This window comes from Coregonus lavaretus (assembly GCF_964263955.1).
Source record: "Coregonus lavaretus genome assembly, chromosome: 35".
Taxonomy (NCBI): Eukaryota; Metazoa; Chordata; class Actinopteri; order Salmoniformes; family Salmonidae; genus Coregonus; species Coregonus lavaretus.
In genome coordinates this window covers 14,068,681-14,090,052 of record NC_140022.1, presented here as the reverse complement: position 1 = coordinate 14,090,052, position 21,372 = coordinate 14,068,681, and positions in this window count along the sequence as shown.

Genomic DNA, 21,372 nt, shown 5'->3' with positions numbered 1-21,372 from the left:
AGGATGAAGAAGAGGGTGAGGAGAATGAAGAAGAGGGTGAGGAGAATGAAGAAGAGGGTGAGAAGCATGAAGAAGAAAGCATACAGGGACAGAGAGATGAACAGCCAGAGGGACAGCAAGTGGATCCATGTGGATCAAGTACTGCACCATCAGGTTTGTGATGAGGAAGGTTCTTACTATTTGCAAAGCAATGCAATTACAATGTAATGGTAGGCCTGCTGGGTGTCCTTAAAATGCTGCTTTCTGCTGTTAATTCTTTTTTGTGTCAATATGGCTCTGTTTTTTTAAAAAGTAAATACTTTGCCTACATTTTGAAATACATGCAGATATACAGTAAATAAATGTTGTAGTTGTGCCCTATGTTTACTGTCCATCTTCTTCAGATATCAGCAAGTCTAAGTATGACGTACCAGTACAGCCGAACTTGAAGATATTCCCAACCACACTGATGGGGGACAGAAGACAAAGCTTCAGACCAAACTGGTACACTACTCATCCATGGCTTGAGTATTCTGTAATGACGGACTCTACATGTTGCTATGCATGTAGACATTTTAGCACACCAAATGCCCCAGACACCGTTTTTGTTTCAACACCTGGTTTTACAAACTGGAAAAAGGCAACTATGAGAAATGCAGGGTTTTCACTACATGCAAAGTCTGAACGACACAAGTGTGCAATGATCGCATGGAGGGATTATCAAAGAGCTGTTAGAACTGACGCAACACTAACAGATCTCCTTGACAAAGAACACACTAAACAAGTACAAGAAAATCAGGCATACATTAAAACAGTTGGGGAAGTGCTGTTGCTTACAGCTACACAAAACATAGCACAAAGAGGACATGATGAATCTGAAGGGTCCACTAACAAAGGAAACTTTAGGGAAATTCTTAACACAGTTGCTAACCACGACCAACTTGTTAAGAGAAGAATAACTTCCATTCACAATGCAAAGTACACAAGCAAGATCATCCAGAATGAGGTTTTGGGTTGTTTGGCAGAAATGGTTCGGTCTGAAATCATAGAAGAAGTGAAGAAAAGTGAGGTTTTTAGCGTCATGGCAGATGAAACAAAGGATATTTCAAAAAAAGAACAGATGTCCTTCACACTCAGGTACTATTACAATGGGGCCATTAAGGAGAGTTTTCTCCATTTTGAATCTGCAGAGAGGTTAGATGCAGCAGGGCTTACTGGAAAAATAGTACACTTACTGGAACGTTATGGCCTGGACTACAAAAATAACCTCGTAGGCCAAGCGTACGATGGCGCTGCCGTTATGAGCGGCAAGCATTCAGGGGTTCAGGCAAGGATCAAAGAACAGGCTAAATTTGCCTTCTACGTCCATTGTAGTGCTCATTGTCTGAATTTAGTGTTAGTTGATGTAGTCAAAAGTGTCCCAGAAATGGAGGAGTTTTTTTCTTTGTTACAGAGTCTTTATATGTTTACTTCTTCCTCATATGTGCACCCAAAATGGCTGTCTCTCCAAAGAGAAATGTATGGCAGAACCAGAGAGCTGCAACGTTTAAGCGACACACGTTGGTCATGCCGATTTCTAGCCCTACGTAATATCATGGACACTCTACCTGCCCTTAAACGACTACTGCAAGAGATTGCTCAAGAACGTCATGGTGAAAGAACTGTTGAGGCCCGAGGTCTTCTTGCTCAAATTGACCTAGAATTTGTTGTGCATCTTGTTACTCTGCGTAAGTTGTTTGGGGAGACAAAGCTATTGTCTGACATGTTACAGTCACAAACTGTTGATCTGTCAAGTGCTGTTGACTTAGTAAATGCTTTAGTCCTGACATTGAAAGACCACAGGCAGGAGTCTTTCTTTGAGTTGTGGGATGAAGCATTGAATATTTGTGAGCAGTGTGATTCTGCAACAAGGTCAGTGGCGAAACGTCAGAAAATGCTGAGCTCTAGACTCAGTGGCTACTGCACGCTAAGCACTGTTGGTCAGAGGGAGGTAGAACGTGACAAAGATATGTTTCTCACATCATTTTTCTATCCTGTAATTGACAGCATGCTCAATGAGTTGAACAGACGTTTCTCCAATACAAACTGTGAGCTCATGAGAAGCATACAGTCTCTCAGTCCCCAGAGTGATACCTTTTTAAAGGAGAGCAATGTTTTTTCATTTGGCCGTTTGTATAATGCAGACATTGATGATTTAGGGCATGAGCTCCATCAATTTAAGAGAGTTTTGGACAGAAAAATACAGAGTGGTGAAGTCAAAAAGCCATGCAGTACAGTTGAGCTGGTTTGTTTTATTGAGCCATACAGGGAAGTTTTCTTTGAGCTCTTTAGACTGTGCAAGATTGCTGTAACCCTTCCTGTAAGCTCAGCCTCTTGCGAACGCAGTTTCTCCACACTGAAACTGATAAAAACCTTCCTGCGGTCCACCACTAGTGATGAGAGACTCAGTGATCTTGGTGTCCTGAGCATAGAGTCCAGAAGGGCCAAGGCTCTGGATCTTGATGTATTTGTGGACCGTTTTGCCAGACAGCACAACCGCCGTATCCTGTTGCTGTAGTGTATCTATATGATATATACGCTAGTAGCGTATGAGTGCCGCTGTGAGGAAAAAGAGATATAATGAACAATAAAACAACAAGCTTGAGCTTCTTAAGACACAGTGGGTTTATCTGTTCTCAATACCACCGGTAAAATGAATGGAGTTAGTCTGGTGCCCATATGAAGTTACGTGTGTAGACAAAGAGTCTGGTGTCCATATGAAGTTAAATGTGTAGACAGAGACAGTCTGGTGTCCATATGAAGTTAGATGTGTAGACAAAGAGTCTGGTGTCCATATGAAGTTACATGTGTAGACAGAGACAGTCTGGTGTCCACATGAAGTTACATGTGTAGACAAAGAGTCTGGTGTCCATATGAAGTTACATGTGTAGACAGAGACAGTCTGGTGTCCATATGAAGTTAGATGTGTAGACAAAGACAGTCTGGTGTCCACATGAAGTTACATGTGTAGACAAAGAGTCTGGTGTCCATATGAAGTTACATGTGTAGACAGAGACAGTCTGGTGTCCATATGAAGTTACATGTGTAGACAGAGACAGTCTGGTTACCATATGAAGTTAGATGTGTAGACAAAGAGTCTGGTGTCCATATGAAGTTACATGTGTAGACAGAGACAGTCTGGTGCCCATATGAAGTTACATGTGTAGACAAAGAGTCTGGTGTCCATATGAAGTTACATGTGTAAACAGAGACGGTCTGGGGTCCATATGAAGTTACATGTGTAGACAAAGACAGTCTGGTGTCCATATGAAGTTACATGTGTCTACTTAGATGAACCCACCGTGTCTTAAGAAGCTGAAGCTTGTTTTATTTTTAATTTTACATCATCTATCTTTTTTTCCTCACAGTACCAGTAGTTCCACACACTACTAGAGTGTATGTATGTTTGTATGTATGTATATATATCCCATCAATCCTCTCTCAAGAGGTTTTCAAAAACTAATGTCTCAAGACCTGCTTCTGTTGGTTCCCCTCTCCTGCCTGTAACTTTCCATCCACATCCCCAAAGTTTTGTGGCCCATTATGACATCACTCCATTAAGTGATTGCTGCATGTACTGCTCTAAGGAAACACTTATCTCTCTCTCTCTCTCTCTCTCTCTCGATAGATAGATAGAGTTTATGATTTTATTCTTTTGAATTATCTCTGCCAAACATCTATGTACTACAAATCTTCAAGCTCCACAGATGTTTTATGGCATCCACTAAACCTCTTTAGATATTTGTAAATTATACAGTGTGATACCTTTCAACGAAAGTTTATTTTATTTTTTACCAACTATGATTTTTCCTTTTGAAAACAAGCAAAGCAAGAAAAAAAAGAAACAAAATCACTCCAATCATTGCACACTTGCAGGTCCAGCTTTGACATGATGATCTAACTAACACTAATATTGTAACTAATATTGTAACTGAAATATGTATGATCCTATGATGAGCGATTGCTTACTTCCCTTTCACTCTTAAAAAATTACTGGAAAAAAATGTGTATAAAAAGGTATATGTAGTATATGTTTGTTTAGTGAGCATTCATGCTGTCATTTTTTCCTAATGTGAACTATGGTGGAAATGTGCTGTCCTAAATGGACTTGCCCATATATGTTGTAAAGCCTTTTTTTGTACACCTGCTCATCAACTGACAGTGAAGTACACAAAGACACAGACACACACACACACACAGACACCTGTAATATTCTTGTTTTCATGTTGTTGCTGATATCCATCAGTGTTGTTCATATTGCTACATTGTGTTGACATGATTGTTGCTTTTAAACGAATGTTAATGTTTATTGTCTGCATCCTATTGGACTACTGGATGTTAATGTGTAACACGTTTCCCTGTTTATGTGCTTTAGCAATACTGTATGTCAATATGGTCATGCTAGTAAAGCCTCTTTGAATTGAATTTCTTTTCTGATTTGGTTTATTTTACCTAAATGGATACAGGGTAGTGTGTTTTGTTTATAAATCACTCAGAAAGTTTTCTTTCTTAAAACAAAATGTGGAATCAACTGTCCACAGTAGTGGGGCTTCCATAAATAGGAAATGGCACATTGTTGTACCCTTTGTTGTATCCTGGAGTTTTGTTCACATTGAATATGAACCCTGTATTTGTACCCTGTACTTTTTAATTTTTTTTTATTTTTTTTATTTTTTCATTTTTATGGCACTATCTATCTTGCATCTGCACTCTTGTACAAAATACGTGTTTATAATAAATGTCATATGATTTTAAAGTAAAATAAAGTTTATAATCTTTGAATATCATGTGTTGCCAGTTTTTTTATGTGTGCCCCCCTGATTAAACACTGGCCCCTCCTTGGCCCCCCTAGTAAAATGTGTCTAGAACCGCCACTGATTATAGGTAGTTTACTTAGGTAGTTATTGTAGGTTATTGTAGGTAATTATTGTAGGTAAGTATTCTATTCGGTGGACCCCGGCGAAGCACGAGTGCTAGCTAACCCACCACTTGGACCAACAAAGCTAGCTAGCTAGTGGGTAGCTACTGGTAACTTTTAGCAACTGTGGTTAGTTGTTTCCAATGTTATTTCACGCTTAAGAGTACCTGTAATTGAGCCAGCTAGCTACCGACCATTCAGCTGTTCTTCTAACCTCATTATCCGAGGCATTAACGTTAGATGGTTGGTGGCTGCTGTACTTAATTACAGCTACTGATTGCAGCCTGCCACCCAGTTAGCTGGCAAAATATGATTAGACAAATAATAATATTTATTTGAATGATACAGTATGTTACTAAATTGAAATTAAAATGAAATGTTTTTGTAATTATAACATTTTACGAAATGTAAAAAGAAAAGTTTAAAAAAAAATAATAATAACAAAAGCAAGGTAAAAAGAAAAGGAAACCGATCCAGATTCCTATGACCAGTGTAAAAACAAAGGGGGGAGGTGTCAATGTAAATAGTCCGGGTGGCCATTTGATTAATTGTTCAGCAGTCTTATGAATTGGGGATAGAAGCTGTTAAGGGGCCTTTTGGACCTAGACTTGGCACTCTGGTACCGCTTGCTGTGCGGTAGCAGAGAGAACAGTCTATGACTTGGGTGACTGGAGTCTTTGTCAATTTTTTGGGCCTCCCTCTTACACCTCCAAGTATATAGGTCCTGGATGGCAGGAAGCTTGGCTCCAGTGATGTACTGGGCCGTACGCACTACCCTCTGTAGCGCCTTACGGTCGGATGCCGAGCAGTTGCCATACCAGGCTGTGATGCAACTGGTCAGGAAGCTCTCGATGGTGCAGCTGTAGAACTTTTTGAGGATCTTGGGACCGATGCCAAATCTTTTCAGTCTCCTGTGGTGGAAAAGGCGTTGTCGTGCCCTCTTCACGACTGTCTTGGTGTGTTTGAACCATGATAGTTTGTTGGTGATGTGGACACCAAGGAACTTGAAACTCTCGACCTGCTCCACTACAGCCCCGTCGATGTGAATGGGGCGTGTTCCCAGTCCCTGTCCCTGAAAATCCTCCCCGGAGCATGATGCTGCCACCACCATGCTTCACCGTAGGGATGGTGCCAGGTTTCCTCCAAATGTGATCTCATCCCAGGTAAGAGGGGGAGTGGCAGCAGCAGCAGGTTCTCCCCATGTGAGCTGAGTCCAGTGGACCAGTCCTGTATCCCCCCACCCAGACAGCGACAGTGGTCTAAACCATGGCTAGCTATCCACAATCTGGCTCGACTAAACAAGGTTTACCAAGAGGGAAGGAGGGGGAGGAAGGTAGAGGAAGAGAAAGAGGGAGGAGAGGAAGGAGGAAAGGGAGAAAATGACTGTAAGAAGGACTGTAAGACTGTAAGAAGGAAAGGAGGGAGAAGGCCGAGCAAGAGGAAGAGGAAGAGGTGGAAGATAACAAGGAGAGTTGATCTGTCCATCACTACCATAAGGAGATCTCTTCTGGGGCCTCTTGTTCTCTCCTCTTTCCCACAGAGGAGCACCTTTCGCAGGCAGCCCAGAGCAGACTCTCCGCTGAGAGAAGGCTAGCCCCTGGAGGTTTCACCTTGGATTTATACAGAGAACCCCCCAGTACTCAAACTGCTTTACATTGTAGAGGGTGATCTAATCTCATTGGAGGCGACCCAATGACCCAGAAATGCTCCATGGACAGACTTCCTCCCTGCTCCCCGTCTCGCTGGCAGGGGGCTCGTAGGAACACCCTCCCTTCCTTGACTCCAGCAACACCCCTTCTTCACCTGTCCCCCTTATCATGCTTTGAGTCTCACCTACAGGTCCCGCCCCCTGGCCTACCTGTTGCAGGTGTAAGTATGGTGTGTCGGACACAGCTGCCCTCCACCTCCTCCCCTCCTCCCCCTCCTCCCCCTCCTTCCCTCTTTCTCCCACTCCCCCCATCTCTCGCGCTCTCTCCTCCTCCCCCTCTCTTGCCTTTAAAGCAATAGTTTAAACCTACACACTTCCTTAAACCTAAAATAAGTCAAGAAGTAATTTTGTGTGGAAGTCAAACATTTGTTCAGAACGACAAAATCGAGACCTTTACATAGCCCATCTCTCATTGTCTATAGGAGTGATGTACACTGGTCAAATTGCCCAAATGTTAATTTAGACATTCACAGATTTTGACTCTCACTAATGTCATGAAATGTTTGGCAAAGTAGTAAAGAAGGTTGTATTATACTTTTCTTGTGTACTAGATCATATGGTTTGGAAAGTGTTTTTTTTCTCAGACATAAATGAACAATTCCAGGTGAAAGCTAAAGGTCGTAGCTTCCTGGGGGGAGGGACACCACTACATTAATAAAATATTTCCCTCTTGCTAGATTGATGACTAAAGCCCTAGTGAAACAGTGCAAAATGGTTGTCAGCTCAACTGGTTAAATACAAGACCTGTTCATTGTGAAATGTATGTGTTCAAGTCTAATAATTTTGCTCTATATATTTTCTACTCTGTATGTAATTTTATCTGTTTAAGCTGTTTGGATTGTTAATTGATATAACACAGGGCACCATTGAAAAAGAGACACTGGTCTCAATTGGGATTCCCTGTAAAAATAAAGAGGAATATGATAGAGGGAATATGATAGCGAGTATTATGATGGAGTGGAATATGATGGAGAGAAATATAATAGAGAGAATATGATGGAGGGAATATGATAGAGGAATTTGATGAGGGGAATATGATAGAGAATGAATGGAGGAATGTGTGACGCTCTTGAGCAACAAAGGTTGTCTGTTTGGTTATATCAACTGGAAAGACACGGATAAGAAAATGTTCAAACATAATTTTAAACAATACTTTTTTATAGTCAGCTGATATTGATTTCTTTATTTAATTATTTATTAAACTTAAATGCTAAACATCAATGACACCTACTCTTCAATTAAATTTTTTGGGCCTATATAATTACACATCCAGCTAATTTTATCCCTCTATGAGCATGCGTACCGTAAAGATACCGTAAGGATCACTCGACTGCAACAGCTCTCGTTGATTTAATCGATCAATGGCTCAGATCACTTGACCAAGATAAACTTGTGGATGAGCTGCTTCTTGATTTTAGTGCTGCAGTTGACCTTGTTGATCATATGGCTAATAGCTGAGGCCATTGAAGAGAGATGTTTTCTTGAACCCTCATTTCTTTTTTGGAACTTTGTTACTGAGGTGACATAGACTATTGAAGACTTGTTTTACTGTAGTAAGGTAGCCTATGAATTTCATTGATGATGATGATGATGATGATGAAAAATATTGGCATTAGTGGTAGGCTGAGATCGAACAAACAACCTAAGTAAGCCTGGCTGCTATTTATGATATCTAAAACATATAGACTTTTAATTAGGCAAAACACATGTCGTTTGAATGGTCAACCATTTTACATGAGTTACAGCATTTTATTTTAATAAAAAATTAGGTTATATGGATTCAATGTATATATTAGGTATGACTGTGCTGCATAGGTACAAAAAATCTAAAATAAATAAACTAAATTGTGCCAGCATTTGATAACACATGAAAGCTGCTGTGGGTAACCATGGCAATGGGGACTCCATTGTGATATCACAAGATTCCGATTCTGGAAGGTTACCTGTTGCACAGACAAACTGAACAGTGCAAAGAGACTGATTCAACTAACCACTGACAAATTATTAATGTCCTATTTCATTAGTGAGAGAACACACTGCTTACTTCAGAGGTAGGTTGTAATATAACTTATTGTGAATGTGTTTCAGTAGTATAACTTATTTTCAAATTACTTGTGTATGAATGTGACATTTTAAGTAGACCTAACATGACTAGTGAAACTGTTGAAAAGAGATAGTTTGCTTGAGTCCTCTTTTTGTGAGAAAATGCTTCATCCTGACACCTGAGATGTCATGTTACAATTGTAGTGAGCCAGCCTAATGGCTAATGCATTCTATTGATGACAGAAAAAAACCTCTCTCTGTGTTAATCACCAACATATGTTGTAATCAATTATCTCAATAAATATGTACCAAAAGAGTAGGTTGTGTAAAAAAACAAGTACGCCTACCTAATTTGTAGCTGATTCATTTCTAATAAGAATAATATGTTCTTAATTGAATGGACATCCATTTCAAATGGTTGAATTGATAGACCTCTTTAAATTGAGGTGCACTCAAGGGCACTCAAAGAGAAGACTGGCATTTTTACCTCCTTGGTTTTTAAAATAGATGAAACTGTACAAGTTAGGTCCTGCATGGATATATAGTCATTTTCTACCCAAAACACAGTGTTTTCAATGATATGATGGAAGTGATTAGTGTGGTTTGTGAGAACCAGGCCCAATATGGAGTAGAGCTACATGAGGGGTTGAATAAGGCTCAATAGTAAGGTACAGAAAGACCCTGAAGTTTGCTTTTTAAAGTCTGTGTTGTGCTTTTTCATCTGCCATGGCAACGCCTTGCATCACAATGATGATGTCATGAAGGATATTGTTCACGAAATGATAAGAACAGCCAAAATCGATTCATTTGAACTTGGTCGCTTTTCCAGTAGCCAACTTTTTACTAGTAATTCAGATAGGCCTATTGCCTAAACATATCTGGATCAGGATTCTCACTTGCTTAATTGTAAGTAGCTGGGAAGAAAACGTGTGCACATTGTAAAGAGATGCATTATTATTTGGTTAGCAACACCCACTTACTACAACGTTGTGTATTTTCCAGAGTTATTGTTAGCTAAGAGGAAGACATGGAGGGTTCAACGCTGACACAGAGGAGGGGTGAGTGTCGGTTGGAGGAAAGGGCGATCTAGACAGACTACGTGATGGAGCTGGGAGCCAGGTTGGCTCTGGTTTTGCAGATCCAGAAGGATCAGGAGAAGAAGATGAAGAGGATTTGGTTCAAGTCGAGGAAAATGCCAAGACTGATTGAGGAGGTAACAAGACCAACTTTGACAAAGTCGACAAGAGTTCTGTTTAACAATATTAATTAAAGCAAATATAAGTTATTGTAAGGGCAAAATGTTCCATATGCCATGGAATGTAAGCTAACAATGTTTTGTCCTTATTTCTTTTTGTATTAGGCTACACCATGGCAATGCTTATAACTGTTCTTGTCTAAATGTGTTGTATCGTGTCTGTCTGTTTCAGTGAATTTATGTCCTCAGTTCTTATGGTTGTCTGGTCATAAAAAATAAACAACCGTTCTATCATAGACGCTCATATCAGGATTATGTGGTTGTCTCACCTAGCTACCTTAAGTTGAATGCACTAACTAACTATAAGTCGTTCTGGGTAAAAGCGTCTGATAAATGGCTAAAATGTCAAATGTTATGCTGGGTGTGGGGCATGTATTTTTTACACTTAGCTGGCCCATTGGCTAGGGGACCAAGGGTTGGGACAGACTGGTGCAGAGCATCTTAGAGAACACTATATATATATATATATATATATATATGTGATGTATAAGTAAGTAGTGCTGACTCATACAGTATGTATGTATGTACTGAATGTGATCACTTTCATCATGTCTGTTTCTTTTCTCACGCAGAATGTGTGAGATGTGAGCAACTGTCCTCTCACTGAGTTCATGGCTCCCTGTATTGACTCCCTCCCACCACTGGCTTTCACCAATCAGAGGCCTATACCTACCATGTTGCATCCCCCCTCTCCATTTGCCATACGCGCTCAGGATGCACAGCGGTTCATTGTATTTTCATACTTTGTCCCTGAAACCTGCCAGTCTGCTGTATGCCCAGTTGCCACAGAGGCCACTGCAGATGTATCTACAGGTATACGAGAGGACCTATGGACAGATATACATCTTTCCTCAATGCTGCATCGATACCTGCCACACTTCTTTGACGAAGACTCCATGCAGCCACATCAGGCAGTAGAGGGCACCACTGAGGTCTCAGTTGCTCCAGTGGCAATATCTAATGTTGAGGAAGAGGACAGATTCTATCATTACTCCCTCCCACCCCTGGCTCAGCGGTTCATTGGCAATTCATTCAATTTCCTCGAAACCTCTAAGCCTGCTGTTTCAGCCACAGAGTGCCCAGTTGCCACAGAGACCACTGCTACCACAGCCATTGTCAAGGGAGAGAATCGATGGGCAGCTAGAAGTCTTCCTTCAGTGCTGCCTACATGCCTGCCAACAGTCTTTGACGATGACTTCATGCCATCAGAGCAGACAGTAGAGGATACCTATGAGGTCTCAGTTGCTACAGAGACCACTGCAGGCACAGCTACTGTTGATTTTGGAGTGTACAGATCAGCAGCTAAATGCCCGGTCCCAATGCTGCCTCCAAGTCTGCCACTTGTCTTTGAAGTTGACTACAAACTGCCAGGGGAGGCAGTAGAGGACACCACCAAGTGTCCAGTTATCAGTGAAACAAACAATGATGTGTCCACTCACCTCAAAGAGGACATGGCAGCTGATCAAAGCCCTCCTGACCCTGCAGCACTGCCTCCAAGCTCGCCATGTATCCGAGACTCTGACCACAAACTGACAGAGGAGACAAAAGAGGATGCCACCGAGTCCTCCGTTACCACAGCGATCACTGCAGGCACATCCATTGTCCAGGGAGAGAACCTGTTGGGTGATAAAAGCCCGGCTCCAATGCTGCCTTCAAAGTTGCCACACATTCTAGACAATGGCCACAAGCAGCCAGAGGAGGCAGTAGAGGACACCACCAAGAGTCAAGTGTCCAGGGAAGCGGCCGTTTCCGTCTCCACTGTCCACACTCTGCCAGGGGAGGCAGTAGAGGACACCAACAAGTGTCCAGTTACCAGGGAAGCAGCCGTTTCTGTGTCCACTGTCCACACGGAGGAGTGTTTGGCTGATAAAAGTCCTCCTGCACCTGCAACACTGCCTCTAATCCTGACCTGCACCCACAACAATGACCACAAACCGCTATGGAAGACAGTTGAGTGCACTACAAAGTGCTCAGTCGACACAGAGGCAACTGTTGCTATTTACACCTGGGATGATAAAAGTCCTCCAGGTCTGCAATGCATTCACAACAACAATGACCACAAGCAGCCAGAGGAGACAGTTGAGGACACCACATAGTGCTCAGTTAACACAGAGGCAAATGCAGTTGCATCCACTGTCAAGAGAGAGGAACTGATGAGTGATAAAAGCCCTGTCCTAGCACTTCCTCCAAGCCTGGCATGCATCCATGACAAGGACCACAAGCAGCCAGAGCAGAAAGGGAAGGGCACTAGTGAAGAGGTGGATCGCTGCCCTCATGCTCACCAGCTGGTCCCAGATGCTAACTTAACTCTGGCAACCCCTCTGCTCTGCATGGCCACTAAGACGCCTGTTAGAGTGAGAGCCTCCATATGCAGGTCAGAGGATGAGGAACCCAGGCCCTGGACGCTGAAAAAGGCAAAGGTAGGTGTCCTATTTTACACTTCTACTCTACAGGGTTGGGGGTCTGTTCCATTTCAATTCAAAGCATTGAATTAAGTACTTCCTGAATTGACTGGAATTGAAATTGAATTGACCCCAACCCTGCTAATCTATGCTCATAGTATAAAACATCACCCCTTACTAGGGTTAACATTTGTATTACGTTTGGTGTGGACCCAGGAAGAACATCTATGGCTATTACAAAATCGGTTTGGGATACAAATAAACAAGTTACCTCAATTACTGTCCTCTAAATTGTGTGCCCCATGAGGCCATCAATGTATGTTGATCACTCAAATGTGTATTGAATGTGCCACATTGGAACAATATTACATCTAGAGTCAATGTCTTCCTGTTAGGATTATTGGACAGGCATTGACATTGAGAGTGAAGAGAGGAGCGTCAAGGAGGAGGTGAGCCCGAGGGAGGGTTTGAAGAGTGAGGCGGACCGTGCCCATTCCAAGAGCTCCAATGGGACGGTTTCATCAGAGAGAGCAGAGACCATCCTGGGAAGAGTGGGCTTTCTGGCCATGAACCTCAAGCAGAAAGTCACATTTTTAAAGATGGAGGAAAAAGAGAAAAATAAGGAACTGAATAAGAAGTTGAAAGATGACGAGAAAGAGAGAAAGGTCTCTTGCCTCGAGGTTGTCGGGAGAGGTTGTGTTTTCTCTAGCAGGAGATAAGCTGGCTTCTTATATGTTGTTGAGTAAAGCTTAAACCATGTATTTAGATTGTATGTAGGTATTGTAGTCAGGTATTATAGGTAGTTTACTTAGGTAGTTATTGTAGGTTATTGTAGGTAATTATTGTAGGTAAGTATTCTATTCGGTGGACCCCGGCGAAGCACGAGTGCTAGCTAACCCACCACTTGGACCAACAAAGCTAGCTAGCTAGTGGGTAGCTACTGGTAACTTTTAGCAACTGTGGTTAGTTGTTTCCAATGTTATTTCACGCTTAAGAGTACCTGTAATTGAGCCAGCTAGCTACCGACCATTCAGCTGTTCTTCTAACCTTATTATCCGAGGCATTAACGTTAGATGGTTGGTGGCTGCTGTACTTAATTACAGCTACTGATTGCAGCCTGCCACCCAGTTAGCTGGCAAAATATGATTAGACAAATAATAATATTTATTTGAATGATACAGTATGTTACTAAATTGAAATTAAAATGAAATGTTTTTGTAATTATAACATTTTACGAAATGTAAAAAGAAAACTTTAAAAAATAATAATAATAACAAAAGCAAGGTAAAAAGAAAAGGAAACCGATCCAGATTCCTATTACCAGTGTAAAAACAAAGGGGGGAGGTGTCAATGTAAATAGTCCGGGTGGCCATTTGATTAATTGTTCAGCAGTCTTATGAATTGGGGATAGAAGCTGTTAAGGAGCCTTTTGGACCTAGACTTGGCACTCTGGTACCGCTTGCTGTGCGGTAGCAGAGAGAACAGTCTATGACTTGGGTGACTGGAGTCTTTGTCAATTTTTTGGGCCTCCCTCTTACACCTCCAAGTATATAGGTCCTGGATGGCAGGAAGCTTGGCTCCAGTGATGTACTGGGCCGTACGCACTACCCTCTGTAGCGCCTTACGGTCGGATGCCGAGCAGTTGCCATACCAGGCGGTGATGCAACTGGTCAGGAAGCTCTCGATGGTGCAGCTGTAGAACTTTTTGAGGATCTTGGGACCAATGCCAAATCTTTTCAGTCTCCTGAGGTGGAAAAGGCGTTGTCGTGCCCTCTTCACGACTGTCTTGGTGTGTTTGAACCATGATAGTTTGTTGGTGATGTGGACACCAAGGAACTTGAAACTCTCGACCTGCTCCACTACAGCCCCGTCGATGTGAATGGGGCGTGTTCCCAGTCCCTGTCCCTGAAAATCCTCCCCGGAGCATGATGCTGCCACCACCATGCTTCACCGTAGGGATGGTGCCAGGTTTCCTCCAAACGTGATCTCATCCCAGGTAAGAGGGGGAGTGGCAGCAGCAGCAGGTTCTCCCCATGTCAAATCAAATCAAATCAAATTTTATTGGTCACATGCGCCGAATACAACAGGAGCAGACATTGCAGTGAAATGCTTACTTACAGACCTTAACCAACAGTGCATTTATTTTAAACAAAAAAAGTAAGAATAAAACAACAACAAAAAAAGTGTTGAGAAAAAAAAGAGCAGAAGTAAAATAAAGTGACAGTAGGGAGGCTATATATACAGTAAAATAAAGTGACAGTAGGGAGGCTATATATACAGGGGGGTACCGTTGCAGAGTCAATGTGCCAATGTGCGGGGGCACCGGCTAGTTGAGGTAGTTGAGGTAAATGTACATGTGGGTAGAGTTAAAGTGACTATGCATAAATACTTAACAGAGTAGCAGCAGCGTAAAAAGGATGGGGTGGGGGGGGCAGTGCAAATAGTCCGGGTAGCCATGATTAGCTGTTCAGGAGTCTTATGGCTTGGGGGTAGAAGCTGTTGAGAAGTCTTTTGGACCTAGACTTGGCACTCCGGTACCGCTTGCCGTGCGGTAGCAGAGAGAACAGTCTATGACTAGGGTGGCTGGAGTCTTTGACAATTTTGAGGGCCTTCCTCTGACACCGCCTGGTATAGAGGTCCTGGATGGCAGGGAGCTTTGCCCCAGTGATGTACTGGGCCGTACGCACTACCCTCTGTAGTGCCTTGCGGTCAGAGGCCAAGCAGTTGCCATACCAGGCGGTGATGCAACCAGTCAGGATGCTCTCGATGGTGCAGCTGTAGAATTTTTTGAGGATCTGAGGACCCATGCCAAATCTTTTTAGTCTCCTGAGGGGGAATAGGCTTTGTCGTGCCCTCTTCACGACTGTCTTGGTGTGTTTGGACCATGATAGTTTGTTGGTGATGTGGACACCAAGGAACTTGAAGCTCTCAACCTGTTCCACTACAGCCCCGTCGATGAGAATGGGGGCGTGCTCAGTCCTCTTTTTTTTCCTGTAGTCCACAATCATCTCCTTTGTCTTGGTCACGTTGAGGGAGAGGTTGTTGTCCTGGCACCACACGGCCAGATCTCTGACCTCCTCCCTATAAGCTGTCTCATCGTTGTCGGTGATCAGGCCTACCACTGTTGTGTCGTCGGCAAACTTAATGATGGTGTTGGAGTCGTGCCTGGCCATGCAGTCATGGGTGAACAGAGAGTACAGGAGGGGACTGAGCACGCACCCCTGAGGGGCCCCCGTGTTGAGGATCAGTGTGGCAGATGTGTTGTTACCTACCCTTACCACCTGGGGGCGGCCCGTCAGGAAGTCCAGGATCCAGTTGCAGAGGGAGGTGTTTAGTCCCAGGATCCTTAGCTTAGTGTGAGCTGAGTCCAGTGGACCAGTCCTTTATCCCCCCACCCAGACAGCGACAGTGGTCTAAACCATGGCTAGCTATCCACAATCTGGCTCGACTAAACAAGGTTTACCAAGAGGGAAGGAGGGAGAGGAAGGTAGAGGAAGAGAAAGAGGGAGGAGAGGAAGGAGGAAAGGGAGAAAATGACTGTAAGAAGGACTGTAAGACTGTAAGAAGGAAAGGAGGGAGAAGGCCGAGCAAGAGGAAGAGGAAGAGGTGGAAGATAACAAGGAGAGTTGATCTGTCCATCACTACCATAAGGAGATCTCTTCTGGGGCCTCTTGTTCTCTCCTCTTTCCCACAGAGGAGCACCTTTCGCAGACTCTCCGCTGAGAGAAGGCTAGCCCCTGGAGGTTTCACCTTGGATTTATACAGAGAACCCCCCAGTACTCAAACTGCTTTACATTGTAGAGGGTGATCTAATCTCATTGGAGGCGACCCAATGACCCAGAAATGCTCCATGGACAGACTTCCTCCCTGCTCCCCGTCTCGCTGGCAGGGGGCTCGTGGGAACACCCTCCCTTCCTTGACTCCAGCAACACCCCTTCTTCACCTGCCCCCCTTATCATGTTATGAGTCTCACCTACAGGTCCCGCCCCCTGGCCTACCTGTTGCAGGTGTAAGTATGGTGTGTCGGACACAGCTGCAATCCACCTCCTCCCCCTCCCCCCCCCCCCTTCCCTCTTTCTCCCACTCCCCCCATCTCTCGCGCTCTCTCCTCCTCCCCCTCTCTTGCCTTTAAAGCAATAGTTTAAACCTACACACTTCCTTAAACCTAAAATAAGTCAAGAAGTAATTTTGTGTGGAAGTCAAACATTTGTTCAGAACGACAAAATCGAGACCTTTACATAGCCCATCTCTCATTGTCTATAGGAGTGATGTACACTGGTCAAATTGCCCAAATGTTAATTTAGACATTCACAAATTTTACAGATTTTGACACTCACTAATGTCATGAAATGTTTGGCAAAGTAGTAAAGAAGGTTGTATTATACTTTTCTTGTGTACTAGATCATATGGTTTGGAAAGTGTTTTTTTTCTCAGACATAAATGAACAATTCCAGGTGAAAGCTAAAGGTCGTAGCTTCCTGGGGGGAGGGACACCACTACATTAATAAAATATTTCCCTCTTGCTAGATTGATGACTAAAGCCCTAGTGAAACAGTGCAAAATGGTTGTCAGCTCAACTGGTTAAATACAAGACCTGTTCATTGTGAAATGTATGTGTTCAAGTCTAATAATTTTGCTCTATATATTTTCTACTCTGTATGTAATTTTATCTGTTTAAGCTGTTTGGATTGTTAATTGATATAACACAGGGCACCATTGAAAAAGAGACACTGGTCTCAATTGGGATTCCCTGTAAAAATAAAGAGGAATATGATAGAGGGAATATGATAGCGAGTATTATGATGGAGTGGAATATGATGGAGAGAAATATAATAGAGAGAATATGATGGAGGGAATATGATAGAGGAATTTGATGGAGGGGAATATGATAGAGAATGAATGGAGGAATGTGTGACGCTCTTGAGCAACAAAGGTTGTCTGTTTGGTTATATCAACTGGAAAGACACGGATAAGAAAATGTTCAAACATAATTTTAAACAATACTTTTCTATAGTCAGCTGATATTGATTTCTTTATTTAATTATTTATTAAACTTAAATGCTAAACATCAATGACACCTACTCTTCAATTACATTTTTTGGGCCTATATAATTACACATCCAGCTAATTTTATCCCTCTATGAGCATGCGTACCGTAAAGATACCGTAAGGATCACTCGACTGCAACAGCTCTCGTTGATTTAATCGATCAATGGCTCAGATCACTTGACCAAGATAAACTTGTGGATGAGCTGCTTCTTGATTTTAGTGCTGCAGTTGACCTTGTTGATCATATGGCTAATAGCTGAGGCCATTGAAGAGAGATGTTTTCTTGAACCCTCATTTCTTTTTTGGAACTTTGTTACTGAGGTGACATAGACTATGAAAGACTTGTTTTACTGTAGTAAGGTAGCCTATGTATTTCATTGATGATGATGATGATGAAGATGAAAAATATTGGCATTAGTGGTAGGCTGAGATCGAACAAACAACCTAAGTAAGCCTGGCTGCTATTTATGATATCTAAAACATATAGACATTTAATTAGGCAAAACACATGTCGTTTGAATGGTCAACCATTTTACATGAGTTACAGCATTTTATTTTAATAAAAAATTAGGTTATATGGATTCATTGTATATATTAGGTATGACTGTGCTGCATAGGTACAAAAAATCTAAAATAAATAAACTAAATTGTGCCAGCATTTGATAACACATGAAAGCTGCTGTGGGTAACCATGGCAATGGGGACTCCATTGTGACATCACAAGATTCCGATTCTGGAAGGTTACCTGTTGCACAGACAAACTGAACAGTGCAAAGAGACTGATTCAACTAACCACTGACAAATTATTAATGTCCTATTTCATTAGTGAGAGAACACACTGCTTACTTCAGAGGTAGGTTGTAATATAACTTATTGTGAATGTGTTTCAGTAGTATAACTTATTTTCAAATTACTTGTGAATGAATGTGACATTTTAAGTAGACCTAACATGACTAGTGAAACTGTTGAAGAGAGATAGTTTGCTTGAGTCCTCTTTTTGTGAGAAAATGCTTCATCCTGACACCTGAGATGTCATGTTACAATTGTAGTGAGCCAGCCTAATGGCTAATGCATTCTATTGATGACAGAAAAAAAACCTCTCTCTGTGTTAATCACCAACATATGTTGTAATCAATTATCTCAATAATTATCTCAATAAATATGTACCAAAAGAGTAGGTTGTGTAAAAAAACAAGTACGCCTACCTAATTTGTAGCTGATTCATTTCTAATAAGAATAATATGTTCTTAATTGAATGGACATCCATTTCAAATGGTTGAATTGATAGACCTCTTTAAATTGAGGTGCACTCAAGGGCACTCAAAGAGAAGACTGGCATTTTTACCTCCTTGGTTTTTAAAATAGATGAAACTGTACAAGTTAGGTCCTGCATGGATATAGAGTCATTTTCTACCCAAAACACAGTGTTTTCAATGATATGATGGAAGTGATTAGTGTGGTTTGTGAGAACCAGGCCCAATATGGAGTAGAGCTACATGAGGGGTTGAATAAGGCTCAATAGTAAGGTACAGAAAGACCCTGAAGTTTGCTTTTTAAAGTCTGTGTTGTGCTTTTTCATCTGCCATGGCAACGCCTTGCATCACAATGATGATGTCATGAAGGATATTGTTCACGAAATGATAAGAACAGCCAAAATCGATTCATTTGAACTTGGTCGCTTTTCCAGTAGCCAACTTTTTACTAGTAATTCAGATAGGCCTATTGCCTAAACATATCTGGATCAGGATTCTCACTTGATTAATTGTAAGTAGCTGGGAAGAAAACGTGTGCACATTGTAAAGAGATGCATTATTATTTGGTTAGCAACACCCACTTACTACAACGTTGTGTATTTTCCAGAGTTATTGTTAGCTAAGAGGAAGACATGGAGGGTTCAACGCTGACACAGAGGAGGGGTGAGTGTCGGTTGGAGGAAAGGGCGATCTAGACAGACTACGTGATGGAGCTGGGAGCCAGGTTGGCTCTGGTTTTGCAGATCCAGAAGGATCAGGAGAAGAAGATGAAGAGGATTTGGTTCAAGACAAGGAAAATGCCAAGACTGATTGAGGAGGTAACAAGACCAACTTTGACAAAGTCAACAAGAGTTCTGTTTAACAATATTAATTAAAGCAAATATAAGTTATTGTAAGGGCAAAATGTTCCATATGCCATGGAATGTAAGCTAACAATGTTTTGTCCTTATTTATTTTTGTATTAGGCTACACCATGGCAATGCTTATAACTGTTCTTGTCTAAATGTGTTGTATCGTGTCTGTCTGTTTCAGTGAATTTATGTCCTCAGTTCTTATGGTTGTCTGGTCATAAAAAATAAACAACCGTTCTATCATAGACACTCATATCAGGATTATGTGGTTGTCTAACCTAGCTACCTTAAGTTGAATGCACTAACTAACTATAAGTCGTTCTGGATAAAAGCGTCTGATAAATGGCTAAAATGTCAAATGTTATGCTGGGTGTGGGGCATGTATTTTTACACTTAGCTGGCCCATTGGCTAGGGGACCAAGGGTTGGGACAGACTGGTGCAGAGCATCTTAGAGGACACTATATATATATATATGTGATGTATAAGTAAGTAGTGCTGACTCATACAGTATGTATGTATGTACTGAATGTGATCACTTTCATCATGTCTGTTTCTTTTCTCACGCAGAATGTGTGAGATGTGAGCAACTGTCCTCTCACTGAGTTCATGGCTCTCTGTATTGACTCCCTCCCACCACTGGCTTTCACCAATCAGAGGCCTATACCTACCATGTTGCATCCCCCCTCTCCATTTGCCATACGCGCTCAGGATGCACAGCGGTTCATTGTATTTTCATACTTTGTCCCTGAAACCTGCCAGTCTGCTGAATGCCCAGTTGCCACAGAGGCCACTGCAGATGTATCTACAGGTATACGAGAGGACCTAGGGACAGATATACATCTTTCCTCAATGCTGCATCGATACCTGCCACACTTCTTTGACGAAGACTACATGCAGCCACATCAGGCAGTAGAGGGCACCACTGAGGTCTCAGTTGCTCCAGTGGCAATATCTAACGTTGAGGAAGAGGACAGATTCTATCATTACTCCCTCCCACCCCTGGCTCAGCGGTTCATTGGCAATTCATTCAATTTCCTCGAAACCTCTAAGCCTGCTGTTTCAGCCACAGAGTGCCCAGTTGCCACAGAGACCACTGCTACCACAGCCACTGTCAAGGGAGAGAATCGATGGGCAGCTAGAAGTCTTCCTTCAGTGCTGCCTACATGCCTGCCAACAGTCTTTGACGATGACTTCATGCCATCAGAGCAGACAGTAGAGGATACCTATGAGGTCTCAGTTGCTACAGAGACCACTGCAGGCACAGCTACTGTTGATTTTGGAGTGTACAGATCAGCAGCTAAATGCCCTGTTCCAATGCTGCCTCCAAGTCTGCCACTTGTCTTTGAAGTTGACTACAAACTGCCAGGGGAGGCAGTAGAGGACACCACCAAGTGTCCAGTTATCAGTGAAACAAACAATGATGTGTCCACTCACCTCAAAGAGGACATGGCAGCTGATCAAAGCCCTCCTGACCCTGCAGCACTGCCTCCAAGCTCGCCATGTATCCGAGACTCTGACCACAAACTGACAGAGGAGACAAAAGAGGATGCCACCGAGTCCTCCGTTACCACAGCGATCACTGCAGGCACATCCATTGTCCAGGGAGAGAACCTGTTGGGTGATAAAAGCCCGGCTCCAATGCTGCCTTCAAAGTTGCCACACATTCTAGACAATGGCCACAAGCAGCCAGAGGAGGCAGTAGAGGACACCACCAAGAGTCAAGTGTCCAGGGAAGCGGCCGTTTCAGTCTCCACTGTCCACACTCTGCCAGGGGAGGCAGTAGAGGACACCAACAAGTGTCCAGTTGCCAGGGAAGCAGCCGTTTCTGTGTCCACTGTCCACACGGAGGAGTGTTTGGCTGATAAAAGTCCTCC